This window comes from Felis catus, chromosome E3 (assembly GCF_018350175.1).
Source record: "Felis catus isolate Fca126 chromosome E3, F.catus_Fca126_mat1.0, whole genome shotgun sequence".
In the NCBI taxonomy this organism is placed as follows: domain Eukaryota; kingdom Metazoa; phylum Chordata; class Mammalia; order Carnivora; family Felidae; genus Felis; species Felis catus.
In genome coordinates, this window is record NC_058383.1 from 16205824 (window position 1) to 16223244 (window position 17421).

Here is a 17421-nt window from a genome sequence, read left to right on the forward strand (position 1 = left end):
TGACTAAGCCAGCCAGGTACAACCCTATCCATTCACCTATTGAAGGACATCTTGATTGCTTCCAAGTTTTGGCAATTATGAATAAAGCTGCTATAAACATCCATGTGCAAATTTTTGTGTGTACATACGTTTTTAACTCATTTGGAAGTGTAATTGCTGGATTGTATGATAAGAGCATGTTTAGTTTTGTGAGAAACTGCCAAACTGCTTTCCAAAATAGCTATACCATTTTGCATTTCTCCTAGCAATGAATGAAACTTCCTGTTATTCCATGCCCTTGCCACATTCAGTGTTGTGTTACAGATTTTCTGATAGGTCTTTAGTGGTATTTTGTAACAACAAATACATTTGCATTTTCCTGATGATACATGATGTAGAGCATCTTTTCATATGCTTTTTTGCCATCTGTATATCTTTGGTGAGGTATCTGTTAAGATCTTTGGCCCATTTTTTTAAATTGGATTCTTATTGTTGACTCTTAAGAATTCTTTGTATATTTTGGATAACAGCCCTTTATCTGATATATCTTTTGCAAATATCTTCTCCTACTCTGTGGCTTGTCTTCTCATTCTCTTCACATTGTCTTTCACAGAGTAGAAGTTTTTAATTTTAATGAAGTCCAGCTCATCAAGAATTTCTTTTATGGATCATGTCTTTGGTGTTGTATTTAAGAAGTCATTGCTGTACTTAAGGTCACCTAGGTTTTCTCTTACATTATCTTCTAGGAGTGTTATAGTTTTGCATTTTACATTTAGGTCTATAATCCATTTTGAGCTAATTTTTGTGAAGGGTGTAAGGTCTGTATCTAGATTCATTTTTTTTTGCACGTGGATGTCCAGTTGTTCCAGCATTATTTGTCAAAAAGACTGTTGAACAGACTGTTCCATTGTATTCCTTCAGCTCCTTTGGTGAGGATCAGTTGAGTATATTAATGTGGGTCTGTTTCTGGGCTCTCTGTTCTTCCCTGATCTATTTGCTTTTTCTTTCCCCAATGCCCCACTGTCTTGGTTATTGCAGCTTTCTAGTAAGTCTTTAAAAATTTTTTTTTAAATATTTTTTCATTTTTTGAGAGACAGAGAGACAGAGCATGAGTGGGAGAGGGGCAGAGACAGAGGGAGACACAGAGTCTGAAGCAGGCTCCAGGCTCCGAACTGACAGCACAGAGCCCAACGTGGGGCTCAAACCCACAGACCGCGATATCATAACCTGAGCTGAAGTCGGATGCTCAACCAATTGAGCCACCCAGGTGCCCTTCAGCTTTCTAGTAAGTCTTAAAGTAGTCTTACTGCTTTGTTCTTTTCCTTCAATATTGTGTTGGCTATTCTGGTCTTTTTCTTCTTCGTATAAACTTTAGAATCATTTGGTCTGTACCCACAAAATAACATGGTGGGATTTTGACTGAATCTGTAGATAAATTGAGAAGGGCTGACATGTTGACAATAGTGAGACTTCATATATGTGAACATGGAATATTTATCTATTTATTTAGTACTTCTTTATCAGAGTTTTGTAGTTCTTCTCATATAGGTCTTGTACATATTTTGTTAGATTAATACCTAAACATTTCATTTTGGGGGAGTGCTAATGTAAATGGTATTTTTTAAAATTTCAAATTCTAGGGGCCTCTGGGTGGCTCTGTAGGTTTAGTGTCCAACTCTTGATTTCAGCTCAGGTCATGATCTCAGGGTCATGCAATCAATGACCACATTGGGCTCCACAGCATGGAGACTGCTTAGGATTCTATCTCTTTGTCTCTCTCTCAAAAAATAAAAATAAAAATAAAAATTTGCATTAAAAGTAATAAAAATAATAAAATTTCAAGTTCTATTTGTTCATGCCTAGTATATAGGCAAGAAGTGACTTTTATATATTAATCTTGTATCCAGCAACCTTGCTATAACTACTTATTAGTTTGAGTTTTTTGGTTGTCAATTTTTGTCAGATTTTCTATTAGATGAACATGTCTAAACAAAGACAATTTTATTTCTTCCTTTCTAATCAGTATACCTTTTATATCCTTTTCTTATTTTATTGCATTAGTTAGGACTTCTAGTACAATGTTGAAAAGGAGTGGTGAGTAGTAACATCCTTGCCTTGTTCTTGATCTTATTGGGAAAGCTGGTTTCTCACACTGTAAAGTATGGTGTTAGCTATAGTTTGTTTGTTTGTTTGTAGATATTCTTTATCAAACTTTGGAAGTTCTCTCCTATTCCTAGTTTACAAGAATTTTTATCATGAATGAGTATTGTTACATTTTGTCAAATGCTTTTTCTGCATCTATTGATATCATCATGTGATTTTTATTTTTTAACCAGTTGATGTAATGATTACACTAATTGATTTTCAAATGTTGAACTAGTCTTGTATATCTTGGATAAATCCCATTTGGTTGTGGGATGTAATTCTTTTTATACATTGTTGCATTCGGTTTGCTAATATTTTGTTGAGGACTTTTGCATCTATGTTCATGAGAGATATGGTTCTATAATTGTCTTTTCTTCAAATGTCTTTGTTTTTGATATTAGGGTAATACCTCATAGAATGAGTATGAAGTAAATATTACTACTTCTTCTATCCTCTAAAAGAGATTGCAGAGAGTTGGTACAATTTCTTCTCTAAATGTTTGGTGGAATTCACCAGTTATCCCATTTGGGCCTGGTCTTTGGTTTTAGATGGTTATCAGTTATTGATTCAATTTCCTTAATGGATATAGGCTGATTGAAGTGATCTTTTTGAAGAATTTTTTTTTCATGTTTATTTATTTTGAGGGGCGGGGGAAGGGCAGAGAGCTAGGGAGAGAGAGAATCCCAAGCAGGCTATACACTGTCAGCACAGAGCCTGACATGGGGCTCAATACCACAAACCTTGAGATCATGACCTGAGTCAAAATCAAAGAGTCAGATGCTTAACCAGATGAGCCACCCAGGCACCCCTTCAAATCATCTTTTTGTATGAGTTTTGCTAGATGTGTTTTTCTAAGAATTGGTCAGTTTCATCTAGTTATCAAATTTGTATGTGCAGAGTTGTTTATAATATTTCTATATTATCCTTTTAGTGTCCATGGGATTTCCCTCTTTCATTTCTGATATTTGCAATTTTTGTCCTCTCTCTCTCTCTCTTTTTAGTTAACCTGAGTCGAGTCTTAATAATTTTATTGATCTTTTCAAAGAATCAGCTTTTGATTTTGTTGCTTTTCTCTATTAATTTCCTGTTTTCAATTTCATTGATTTCTGCTCTGATTTTTGTTTCTTCTCCTTACTGTGGGTCTAATTTGTTCTTCTTTTTCTAGTTTCTTAAAATAGAAACTTAGATTATTGATTTAAAAAAATTTTTTAATGTTAATTTATTTTTGAGACAGAGAGAGACAGAGCATGAACGGGGGAGGGTCAGAGAGAGGGAGACACAGAATCTGAAAAAGTTTCCAGGCTCAGAGCTGTCAGCACAGAGCCCGATGCGGGGCTCGAACTCACGGACTGCGAAATCATGACCTGAGCTGAAGTCGGCCGCTTAACCGACTGAGCCACCCAGGCGCCCCAGATTATTGATTTTTTAATCTTATTTTTCTATTCTAAAATATTCATTCAATACTATAAATTTCCCTGTAAGCACTGCTTTTACTGCATCCCATAAATTTTGATAAATTGTGTTTTCATTTTCATTTAGTACAAAATATTAAAAAATTTCTCTTGAGAATTCTTCTTTGACCCATATGTTGTTTAGAAGTGTGTTGTTTAATTACCAGATTTTGTGGGATTATCTTTGTTATCTTTGTTATTGATTTCTAGTTTAATTTCATTGTGGTCTGACATCATATGATTTCTGTTGTTTCCAGTGCAGAATGTGGTCTGTCTTGGTGAATTTACACGTGAACTTAAGAAGAATGTTCTGCTGTTGTTGGGTAAAATAGCCTATAGATATCAGTGATAGCTAATGGGTTGATGGTGTTACTGAGTTTAACTATGTCCTTATGTAACTTACTTCTTCATTTAGTAAATATCATGAACATCTTTATCAGTAGGTGCATTTTTATACCAGCATTATTGATGAGAGCATATTTCACTGACCATAAAATATATGATTTTTTTAAATCATTCTAACTCTTTGGAACTTTAAATATAATTCTGTAATGCTAAGTATATTCATATTGTTGTGGGTAATAGGTATCCAGAATTTTTCATCTTGTAAATCTGAAATTCTCTACCCAATAAATAACTGCAGAACATAAGCTTTTAATATTAATGAAGTCTGTTGTTATTTTTTTTTTCTAGATTGTGCTTTTAATGTCATGTCTAAGAACTATTTGCCTAACCTTGGGTCATAAGATTTTCTCCTACATTTTTTTCTAAAAGTTTTGTAGTTTAGTGCTTTTATTTTATTTTATTTTATTTTATTTTATTTTATTTTATTTTATTTTATTTTTCTCTCAAGTTAGTTAACATACAGTATAGTCTTGCCTTCAGGAGTAGAACCCAGTGATTTATCACTTACATATAACATCCAGTGCTCATCCCAGGTGCCCTCTTTAATGCCCATCACCCATTTAACCTACCCCCCACATGTTCCTACCCCCACCAACTCTCAGTTTGTTATCTGTATTTAAGAGTCTCTTATGGTATGCCTCCATGTCTGTTTTTCCTTATTTTTCCTTCTCTTCGCCATGTTCGTCTGTTAAGTTTCTCAAATTCCATATATGAGTGAAATCATTTGATATCTATCTTTCTCTGACTGGCTTGTTTCTCATAGCGTAATACCCTCTAGTCCCATCCATGTTGTTGCAAATGGCAAGATTTCATTCTTTTTCACTGCTGAGTAGTATTCCATTGTGTATATATACCATATCTTCCTTATCCATTCATCAGTTGATGGACATTTGGGCTCTTTCCATAATTTGGTGATTGTTGATAGTGCTGCTATAAACATTGGGGTGCATGTGCCCCTTTGAATCAGCATTTTTGTATCCTTTGGATAAATTCCTAGTAGTGCAATTGCTGGGTCATAGGGTAATTCTTTTTTTTTTTTTTTTTTTTTTTTTTTTTAAGAAACCTCCACACTATTTTCCAGAGTGTCTGCCCCAGTTTGCATTCCTATCAGCAGTGCAGTAGGGTTCCCCATTCTCCACATCCTTGCCCATATCTGTTGTTTCCTAAATTGTTAATTTTAGCCATTTTGACTGTTGTGAGGTGGTATCTCATTGTGGTTTTGATTTGTATTTCCCTGATGATGAGTGATGTTGAGCATTTTTTCATGTGTCTGTTAGACATCTAGATGTCTTCTTTGGAAAAATGTCTATTCATGTCTTCTGCCCTTTTCCTCACTGGATTATTTGTTTTTCTTGGGGGGGTTGTTGAGTTTGGTAAGTTCTTTACAGATTTTGGATACTAACTCTTTATCTCATATATCATTTGCAAATATCTTCTCCCATTCCATCAGTTGCCTTTTAGTTTTGTTGATTGTTTCCTTTGCTGTGCAGAAGCTTTTTATTTTGATGAAGTCCCAATATTTCATTTTTGCTTTTATTTCCCTTGCCTCTGGAGATATGTGAAGTAAGAAGTTGCTGTGGTTGAGGTCAAGGTGTTTGCTGCCCGTTTTCCTCTGTAGGATTTTGATGGTTTCCTGTTTCACATTTAGGTCTTTCAAACATTTTGAATTTATTTGTGTGTACAGTGTAAGAAAGTGGTTCAGTTTCATTCTTCTGCATGTTACTGTCCAGTTCTCCCAGAACCATTTGCTGAAGACTGTCTTTTTTCCATTGGATACTCTTTCCTGCTTTGTTGAAGATTAGTTGGCCATATATTTGTGGGTCCACTTCTGGGTTCTCTATTCTATTCCATTGATCTGTGTGTCTGCTTTTGTGCCAATACCATACTCTCTTGATTACAGCTTTGTAATACAGGTTAAAGTCTGGTAGTGTGATGCCTCCAACTTTGGTTTTCTTTTCAACATTACTTTGGCTATTTGGGTCTTTTTGTGGTTCTATACAACTTTTAGCTTCGAGAAGAATGCTGGTGCTATTTTGATAGGGATAGCATTGAATGTGTAGATTTCTTTGGGTAATACCGACATTTTAATAGTATTTGTTCTTCCAACCAATGAGCATGGAATGTTTTTCCATTTCTTTGTGTCTTCTTCAATTTATTTAATAAGATTTCTGTAGTTTTTAGCATATAGATCTTTTACCTCTTTGGTTAGGCTTATTCCTAGGTCTTTTATGGGTTTTGGTACAATTGTAAGTGGGATTGATTCCTTGATATCTCTTTCTGTTGCTTCATTATTGGTGTATAGAAATGCAACTGATTTCTGTACATTGATTTTATATCCTGAAGCTTTGATGAATTCATGTGTCAGCGCTAGCAGTTTTTTGGTAAAGTCTTTTGGATTTTCCATGTAGAGTATCATGTCATCTGTGAAGAATGAAAGCTTGACTTTTCCTTTGCCAATTTGGATACCTTTTATTATTATTATTTTTTTGTCTGATTGCTGATGCTAGGACTTCCAACACTATGTTAAACAACACTGGTGAGAGTGGACATCCCCGTTGTATTCCTGACCTTAGGGGGAAAGCTCTCAGTTTCTCCCCATTAAGGATGAAATTAGCTGTGGGCCTTTCATATATGGCTTTTATGATGTTAAGGTATGTTTCTTCTATCCCAACTTTCTTGAAGATTTTTATGAAGAAACGATGCTATGTTTTGTCAAATGCTTTTTCTGCATCTGTTGACAGGATCATATGGCTCTTATTCTTCCTTCTGTTAATGTGACATATCTCATTGATTGGCTTGTGAATATTGAACTAGCCCTCCAGTTCACCTTGATCATGGTGAATAGTTCTTTTAATGTACTGTTGAATTCAATTTGCTAGTATCTTGTTGAGAGTTTTTGTCTAAGTTCATCAGGAATATTGATCTGTAATTCTTTTTAGTGAGGTCTTTGTCTGGTTTTTGAATCAAGGTAATGCTGGCTTCATAGAATGAGTCTGGAAGCTTTCCTTCTGTTTCTATTTTTGGAGTAGCTTGAAAAGAATAAGTATTAACTCTGCTTTAAATGTCTGGTAGAATTCCTCTGGAATGCCCTCTGTCCCAGGACTCTTATTTATTGGGAAATTTTTGATAACCAATTCAATTTCTTCACTGGTTATGGGTATGTTCAAATATGCTACTTCTTCCCATTTGAATTTTGGTAATGTGTGGGTGTCGAGGAATTTGTCCATTTCGTCCAGATTTTCCAGTTTGTTGGCATATAATTTTTCATAGTATTCTCTGATAATTGTTTGTATTTCTGTGGTGTTGGTTGTGATCTGTCCTCTTTCATTCGTGATTTTATCTATTTGGATCCTCTCTCTTTTCTTTTTGAGAAGTCTGACTAGGGGTTTATCAATTTTGTTTATTTTTTCAAAAAACTGGCTCTTAGATTCATTGATCTGTTCTACTCTTTTTTTTTTGGATTCTATATTGTTTTTTTCTGCTCTAATCTTTATTATTTCCCTTCTTTCTGGATTTGGGTTTTATTTGTTGCTGCTTTTCTAGTTCCTTTAGGTGTGAGGTTACATTCTGTATTTGAAATTTTTCTTGCTTATTGAGACAGGCCTGGATTGTGATGTATTTTCCTTTTAGGACTGCCTTTGCTGCATCTCAATGGGTTTGGACTGTTGTGTTTTCATTTTCATTTGCTTCCATATATTTTTTAATCTCTTTTTTTAATTTCCTGGGTGACCCATTATTCTTTAGTAGGATGTTTTTTAACCTCCATGTATTTGGGGGCTTTCCAAATTTTTTCTTGTAGTTGATTTCAAGTTTCATAGCGTTGTGATCTGAAAACATGCATGGTATGATCTCTATCTTTTTGTACTCATTGAGGGCCTTTTTGTGACCCAGTATATTATCTATTTTGGAGAATGTTCCATGTGCATTAGAGAAGAATGTGTATTCTGCTGCTTTAGAATGAAAAGTTCTGAATATATCTGAAGTCCATTTGGTCCAATGTGTCATCCAGAGCCGCTGTTTCCTTACTGATTTTCTGCCTAGATGATCTGTCCATTGCCATAAGTGTGGAGTATTAAAGTCACCTACAATTACAGTATTATTATCAATAAGTTTGTTTATGTTTGTGATTGATTTATATATTAGGAGGCATAAACATTTACAATTGTTAGCTCTTCTTGATGGACAGGTCCCTTAATTATGATATAATGCCCTTCTTCATCTTTTGTTAAAGTCTTTGTTTTAAAATTGTGGTTGGCGGGGGGAGCGGGTTCCTGGGTGGCTCAGTTGTTTAAGCGCCTGACTTCAGTTCAGGTCACGGTCTCATGGTTTATGAGTTTGAGCCCCATGTCGGGCTCTGTGCTGACACCTCGGAGCCTGGAGCCTGCTTTGGATTGTGTGTCTCCCTCTCTCTCTGCCCCTCCCCCACTCGTGCTCTGTCTCTCAAATTTTTTTTTTTACATTTATTATTTTTTTGTGAGAGACAGAGAGAGACAGAGCACGAGTGGGGGAGGGGCAGAGAGAGAATGAGACACAGAATCCAAAGCAGGCTCCAGTCTCTGAGCAAGCTGTCAGCATAGAGCCTGACATGGGGCTCAAACCCATGAACCGTGAGATCATGACCTGAGCCAAAGTTGGACATTCAACCAGCTGAGCCACCCAGGTGCCCCTAAAGTCTTTGTTTTAAAATCTAGTTTGTCTGATATAAGTATGGCTACTCTGGCTTTCTTTTGATGTCCAGTAGCATGATAGATGGTTCTCCATTCCCTGACTTCCAATCTGCAGGTCTTCTTAGTTCTAAAATGAGTCTCTTATAGGCAGCATATAGATGGATCTCAGTTTTTTATCCATTCTGACATTCTGTGTCTTTTGATTGGGGCACTTAGTCCATTTACATTCAGAGTGATTATTGAAAGATATGGATTTAGTGCCATTGTGTTATCTGTAGATTTCAGGTTTGTGGTGATGTCACTGGTCCTTTTTAGTTTTTGCTGCTTTCCACTCACAGAGTCCCCCTTAGGATTTCTTGTGGGGCTGGTGTAGTGGTCATGAACTTCTTTTGTAAGGGTTAAATTGTGGTGTAGGGCTAACACGTAGTTTGAAAAATAACAGCTTTGTTCTGACACTAAAGGTCAAGAGATAACAGCCTTACTTTACTCTTGTAAATTATGCTTCATACTCTTGTAAATCAGGCTTCACCAATGAAGCAAACAAAAGCTCAAAGAAAAGAGCATCAGAGGCAAGGTCAAGGAGATCCACTGGTTGCAACTTAGCGGCAGAAAGTCTAAAATAATCACCTCATCTGTTTCTAACTGTTTCTAACTCATCTGGGAACTGTTTCTAACTGGTCTGGGAACTGTTTCTCTGTTCTGTTCCCAGGTGATGATAAAACGATGTAATCGGCCATAAAAACACGGGGCGCCTGGGTGGCGCAGTCGGTTAAGTGTCCGACTTCAGCCAGGTCACGATCTCACGGTCCGGGAGTTCGAGCCCTGCGTCAGGCTCTGGGCTGATGGCTCAGAGCCTGGAGCCTGTTTCTGATTCTGTGTCTCCCTCTCTCTCTGCCCCTCCTCCGTTCATGCTCTGTCTCTCTCTGTCCCAAAAAGAAATAAACGTTGAAAAAAAAAACTCTGTACCCTGGCTGTTTGGGGCCGCACTCTTATCAAGAGTGTTGGTCCCGATCGGTCGGCCTTGCCTCTCATTGCAATAAACTTTGTTGTGACTGTCACTGGTGCCCGTAGCATTCTGTTTCAGGAGTCGTGTGGATGCAACACTTTAGTTTCTGTTTGTCTGGGAAAGCCTTTATTTCACTCTATTCTGAATGACAGCCTTGATGGATAAAGGATTCTTGGCTGCATATTTTTCCTATCCAGCACATTGACTATTTCCTGCCACTTCCTTCTGGCCTGCATAGTTTCAGTGGACAGGTCTGCTACTACCCTGATGTGCCTATCCTTGTAGGTTAAGGACCATTTGTCCCTAGCTGCTTTCAGAATTCTCTTTCTCTTTATATTTTGCCAGTTTCACTGTGATATGGCATGGTGTTGACCTGTTTTTGTTGATTTTGAAGGGGGTTCTCTGTGCCTCTTGGACTTGGATGTCTGTTTCTTTCCCCAGATTAGGGAAGTTCTCAACTGTAATTTGTTCATATAAACCCTCTGTCCCTTTCTCTCACTCTTCTGGAATTCCTATGATATGGATATTGTTTCATTACATGGAATCACTTCACTTTCTAATTCTCCCCTCGTGATCTAGTAATTTCCTTTCCCTCTTTTTTTTTAGCTTCATCATTTTCCATAATTTTATCTTCTGTTTCACCTAGTCTCTCCTGTGCTTCTTCCATCCTTGCTGTCCCTGTATCTAGTTTATTTTGCATCTCGTTATAGCATTTCTTAATTCATTGTGACTAGTTCTTAGGTCTTTGGCCTCTGCAGCAAGAGATTCTCTGCTGCTTCCATGCTTTTTTAAAGCCCAGCTATTAGTCTTGTGACTGTTACTCTAAATTCTTGTTCAGATATATTGTTTATATCTGTTTTGAGCAATTCTCTGGATGTGATTTCTTCCTGAAATTTCTTTTGAGGAGAATTCTTCTGTTTTGTCATTTTGGCTAAGTTTCTGTCTTTTGTGTGTGTGTGTTTTTTTAAAAATTTTTTAACGTTTATTTATTTTTGAGACAGAGAGAGACAGAGCATGAACGGGGGAGGGGCAGAGAGAGAGGGAGACACAGAATCAGAAGCAGGCTCCAGTCTCTGAGCTGTCATCACAGAGCCTGACCTGGGGGCTCGAACCCACAAACTGTGAGATAATGACCTGAGCTGAAGTGGAACGCTTAACCAACTGAGCCACCCAGGCACCCCAATTTATTTTTATTTTTTGATGTTTATTTATTTTTGAGAGAGAGGGAGAGCACATGTGGGGGAGGGGCAGAGAGTGAGAGGGCGACAGAGGATCCGAAGTAGGCTCTTTCCTGAGAGCAGAGAGCCTGATGTGGGGCTCGAACCTGCAAACTGTGAGATGATGACCTGAGCCAAAGTTGGAGGCTTAACCAACTGAGCCACCTAGGTGCTCCCCCATTTTTTTTTTAAGTTTATTTATTTATTTTGAGAGAGAGAGAGAGTGCATGAGTGCGAGTTAGGACGGGGCAGAGAGAATTCCAAGCAGGCTCTGCACTGTCCACCTGGAGCCAGACTGTCAAACCCAGGAACTCTGAAACCACGGCCTGAGCTGAAATCAAGAGTCAGATGCTTAACTAACTGAGCCACCCAGACGCCCCTATATTTTTTGTTTAAAAAGCTTCCATTTCGGGGCGCCTGGGTGGCTCAGTCAGTTAAGCATCCGACTTCGGCTCAGGTCACGATCTTGCGGTATGTGAGTTCGAGCCCCGCGTCGGGCTCTGTGCTGACTGCTCAGAGCCTGGAGCCTGTTTCAGATTCTGTGTCTCCCTCTCTCTCTGCCCCTCCCCCGTTCATGCTCTGTCTCTCTCTGTCTCAAAAATAAACGTTAAAAAAAATTTTTTTTTAAAAAGCTTCCATTTCCTCCTGAGGTTTTTCATTTAGGCAACCAATTACGACAATGTTTTCCTTTAGGTCTTTGAATATATTTAGCTTCATTGCTTTAAAGCCTTGTATGTTAATTGTAACATCTCTGTTATCTTGGAGTTTATTCTATTGCCTTTCCCCCCTTGATTGTGGGTTACATTTTCCTGTGTCTTAGAAAGTCTTAATTTTTGATTTTATATTGTACATTTTGGACATTTGGGGTTGGATATTTTAGGGACATAGGTTCCATTATTTTTTTTCTAAAGAATGTTTACATTCGTTCTATCAGGAAATTAAAATACTGGCCGATTGCCTTGTACTTATGGTGTCTTGATATTATACTTTGTGAGGTCTCAGCAGGCCCTGAGAGGGCTTTACAAGGCACCTAGGAGACATACTGGAACCTGAGCCACTCTGGGCTAAACTCCCCAGACCGAGCCAAACACCCATATCCGTCCCACTCTTTCCTCCCTTCTGACCTCTCAAACAAACCCTCTGAGGTCTTGGTCCCTTAGTTTCATTCTCAGCTCTCAGTTTTAGAGCAAATACTTTGTTCTGGGACATAATGTTTACTTCTAAACTGTGGTCCTTCTGGGGTTTTAGCGGAAGGCTTAAGATGTGGACCAAACCCCTCTACTTTGACAAGATTCTTATGACAAACTCTGCTCTGTGGTGGACTGCAGCTGAAATCTCTGTTCAGCTGTTTTTAGCCTTCCACCTGCAAATAACAGAGGGCTCAACTGCACTGGCTTAAATAAATAGGAGTTTATTTATTTTTTAAAAGAAATGTAGAGATGGATGGCTGCTGCTATTGGGAACCATGGTGCAATCATTTCATAGCTGGGTTGTTGTCATTCTTTCGGTTTTTCTTTGTGGCTGCGAGATGACTGCTGTACCTCCACTAATCTCATTAATATTAGAGGCTGGAAGAAATAGAAAGGGACTAGGCCAGCAATGTTGTTCTCTTCATATTAGGAAAGTAAAAGCCAGCAACCTACTCAGCATGTTTTTGTATGAATTTCACTACTCAAATCAGGAATGCATGGTCACCCTAAGTTGAAGGGAAACTGAGAAGATGGATTACAGGATTTCACAATTGGCTGACCAGTTAGAAACTTCAGATAACTTAAAAAAAATTTTTTTTAATGTTTATTTATTTTTGAGAGAGAGAGAGTCAGAGCGCAAGCAGGGGAGGGGCAGACACAAAATCTGAAGCAGGCTCCAGGCTCCAAGATGTCAGCATAGAGCCTGACACAGGGCTCGAACTCACAAACCGTGAGATCGTGACCTGAGCCGAAGTTGGATGCTTAACCAATTGAGCCACCCAGGCGCCCCTAGGTAACTTTTTTGATATTTAATCACTTATCTTAGTAATATGAGGCATTTATTTATTTTAAATTTTATTTTATTATTGGGGCGCCTGGGTGGCGCAGTCGGTTAAGCGTCCGACTTCAGCCAGGTCACGATCTCGCGGTCCGTGAGTTCGAGCCCCGCGTCAGGCTCTGGGCTGATGGCTCAGAGCCTGGAGCCTGTTTCCAATTCTGTGTCTCCCTCTCTCTCTGCCCCTCCCCCGTTCATGCTCTGTCTCTCTCTGTCCCAAAAAGAAAATAAAAAACGTTGAAAAAAAAATTTAAAAAACAAAACAAAAAAAAACTATAGTGATAATATTATACATTACAGTGAGTTAATAGAAAATATATATTGGTTTCTGCCCTGGTTCCTGGCACAAGCTCCTAAAACCCTTGTTATTTCCTGAGGCACCAGGTTGGCTCAGTCGGTTAAGCATCAGAGCCTGGAGCTTGCTTTGGGTGTCTCCCTCTCTCTTTGCCCCTCTCCCGTTCTCTCTCTCTCTCTCTCTCTCTCTCTCTCTCAAAAATAAACATTAAAAAAAAAAACTAAAAAAAAACAACCTTATTTCCTAAAATATAATAACACCAGGAGCATCTCTTGTTCTAATATTGGTCTTTGACTTCTGTTTCTTTTTTTTTTTTTTTTAATTTTTTTTTTCAACGTTTATTTATTTTTGGGACAGAGAGAGACAGAGCATGAACGGGGGAGGGGCAGAGAGAGAGGGAGACACAGAATTGGAAACAGGCTCCAGGCTCTGAGCCATCAGCCCAGAGCCTGATGCGGGGCTTGAACTCACAGACCGCGAGATCGTGACCTGGCTGAAGTCGGACGCTTAACCGACTGTGCCACCCAGGCGCCCCTGACTTCTGTTTCTGACACAGAGCTCCTAAAACCCTAGTAATTTCCTGGGAGATGGGAGTGTCTTTTGTCCTAATGAAGTAACTCTGGGTGGGCTTCTGGATGAGACCTAGTCACAGGAAAGACAAATCCATGATTCCAAGTTTGGAATTTTCAGCCTTGTCCCTCATTCTCTTGAGAAGAGAGAAGGGCTGAAAATGGTGTTAATGGTCGATCATGCCTATGTATGAAAGCTCCATAAAATCCCCAAAGTACTGGGTTTGAAGAGCTTCCAGGTTGGTGAACAGATCCACACGGGGAGGGTGATATACCCAACTCTATAGGAACAGAAGCTCCTGTGCTTGGGACCCTCCCAGACTTCATTACACTATGTATCTCTTCATCTGGTTGTTCATCTGTATCCTGTAGTAAGCTGGTAAATGTTAGTGTTGAGTTCTGTGAGCTGCTTTAGCAAATTAATTAAGCCTAAGGAGGCGGGGGTGGGGGGGGGGAGTGGATGGTGGGCATTGGAACCTCTGATCTATAGCCAATTGGTCAGAAGCACAGACGATAACCCGAGCTTGCAGCTGGTATCTAAGTGTGTGTTGGGGGGGGGGGAGGCGGGGGAGGGCAGCCTTGTGGGACTGAATCCTTAACCTGTGGGATATTATGTTTTGAGAAGACAGTGTCAGAATTGAGTTAAATTATAGGGTGCCCAGCTAGTGTTGCAGAGATTGTTTGGTGTGGGGTAAAACTTCCGCATTTGATGACTAGAAGTCAAGTGTTTAGGGCAAGTAGTGAAAAACAACACAGGAGGAAAGAATTGGGTTTTTCCCTACATAGGAAGGAAAAAAAAACCCCAAAAAACAACCCTGAGTTTTTTGTTTTGATTACATACCTATAATTTATTTATTTTATAACTCGATGTTTGTACCTTTTGGCCACCTCCACCTATTTCACCCTTCCCCTGCTCCTAAAGCATTTAGTTTTAATTGATTTGCAAATCATTAAAAAATTAATAAATGTTTTTAAACTAATCTCAACTACTATAAAATCAAATAAAGTAGAAAGGTAAATTTTTCACTTCTTTTACTCTCCTTGATTAATTGCTCCCCACAATTACTATTGACATACACAGAGTTTTTCTTCTTTCAGAAATGACAATCAAACAATATATATTGTTCTGCAACCTGCTTCATTCACAGGACATATCATAGACCTATTTCCATGCTGTGACTTATTTTGAATGTTGTTTTTAATGTTGACATTAAATTGTATTTTCTTTATATTATTTTAAAACATTTATATATTTTTATGTATCAGTATTTAATGTGTTGATAAAAATATTGTGTCTCATAAAATATATATATACACACAAATATAAAAATCTGTATACTCACTGCCATTAAGTAACTCTATAATCTCTTCTCAGTCTCATTTTCTTTCCTGTATCCAGAGGTAACTACCTTCCTGAATTTTATGTTGTCAGTTATCACTTATGATATTAAATGATACTCTCTTTTTTAAGTTTCTGTCAATGTCTGTATGTATACAGTATTGTTGTGAATATTCTTATATATGATTCCTGCTACTTATGTGCAAGAGTTTCTTCTGAGTACATTTCTGAGGTGGAATTTCTGGGTCATAGAAAATGTGCATGTTCAATATCATATTGTTTCTAGAGTGATCCAATTTACTCTATTTTAGAAGCCTATTTTAGTAGCATTGAATTATTTTTTAAAAAGTACATGATTCTAACATAGTTAATCATCAGACAATATATTAGCTTATAAAAATGTGATCTATAGGAAACCTCTCAGGAACACTACTAAAATTACCTGAATTGCTTTTTACTAACCAATTATAATTAAAACTTTGCAAATAATTTGCTAATGTTTTTATTATATTGCATTGTATTTGGTTCACATGTGCTATTTAACATTATTCCAGAAGAAGAACAATGAAGCATAATGTAATGTATTTGTATAGTTATGCTTTGTCCAGCAACATTACTTCATGATTGTTACATGCACGTATCTAGGACCACCATTAGCTTCCTCTGGACTTTTTTTTTCTTTTTTTTTTTAAATGTGGTTTTTGTCTACAACACTGCCCCCTCATGACCACAAGTGTTAGTACAGGTGTGAATGTGAGGTAGATAGAGACAGATTTTATTTATTCAGTACAAATATTTTATTTGAGATGTGTTTAATTTTAAACATCTATGAAGTATGAATAATAGCAGAAATTAATTCTACCTTTTTACATTATTGTACTTGGGTTTCTTTTCCCCTAGAAATACTCAACTACCATTTATACTTATATACAAATACTTAGTGTTTAAAAAAATTTTTTTAAATTTATGTTTATTTTTGAGAGAGAGAAAGAAAGAGTGTGAGCAGGGGAGGGACAGAGAGAGAGAGGGAGACACAGAATCAGAGGCAGGCTCCAGGCTGGGAGCTGTCAGCACAGAGCCCCACGAGGGGCTCCAACTCAGGGACCTGGAGATTATGACCTGAGCCAAAGTCGGTCGCCCAACCCACTGAGCCACCCAGGCACCCCCCCTTTTTTTTTAATTTTTTAAAAACATATTTATTTTTGAGAGAGAGAACAAATATTTGGTGTTCAACATCTTGTTTCTTTTATTATACTTATTTCTAAATTACATACTACAAAATATAAACAGGTTCTTGACTAGATCGTTCTTTTAGGCCCCCTTATTTTGCCCTCCCTCATTAATTGTATCATTTTTTTTACCTCATATTTCAACATTTATTTATTTTTGAGAGGCAGAGAGAGACAGCACAAGTGGGGTTGGGTCAGAGAGAGAATGAGACACAGAATCTGAAGCAGGCTCCGGGCTCTAGGCTGTCAGCACAGAGCCCCACGCGAACCCACAAACCGTGAGATCATGACCTCAGCCGAAGTCCGATGCTTAACCGACTGAGCCACCCAGGCGCCCCATTTTTTACCTCATATTTCAAAACATCAAAATTCCTTCTCCCCATCCTTCATCAGAACCATCTTTGGCAGATCTGGGAGAAATTAAACCAGGTGTGCCCCAAACCTGTTTTGGCACAATGTTTCTTACAAATGAAAGCTGAAAATACTGAACTTCAGGGGCACAACTGAGCAAAGAGCAGCAGCACTCTTGCTTCTGGATAGAATTGTGTTGAGAGGTTCTGTAGCAGCCGGCAGAGAAGCCGTGACCAAGTGTCCCACTCCAGCAATATCGCCCCCTCTGCCTGAGTGACCCCTTGGAAGGAGTCTGCAGAACTGTCGGCATCTGAGGTTTCAGGCTGTGTTTGTTCTAAGGTGGGACCTCACTGCCCAGCTCCCGCGGGTTGAGCCAAAGGTTAATGTTTGGAGGTGCTCACCCCTTATTTATTGTAGTCAACTTAAAAGTAGCTCGGCAAGTGACTCCTAGAAGAAAATAAGATGACAAGGAAAAAAGAATGTAAAGACTCATTTTGTTACGATTTTTTATATTTTAGTTGCGAATATAAGTAGTTTTGCTTTTGATAATACACGTTTTTGGTTTAAAAAAATTTTTTTTTATGTTTATTCATTTTTGAAAGACAGAGAGAGAGAGAGCACAAGCAGGGGTGGGGCGGAGAGAGGGGGGGACACAGAATCTGAAGCAGGCTCCAGGCTCTGAGCTGTCAGCACAGAGCGGGACTCGGTGTTCGAACTCACGAACCGCGAGATCATGACCTGAG

At 38.3% G+C, this 17421-nt stretch overlaps 1 protein-coding gene across 2 annotated transcripts in view; it reads left to right on the plus strand.

Annotated features, from left to right (window-relative positions):
- Positions 1–17421, plus strand: part of PSPH (phosphoserine phosphatase) — a 51832-nt gene that overhangs the window by 14160 nt on the left and 20251 nt on the right. The gene's annotated exons all lie outside the window — the stretch shown is intronic.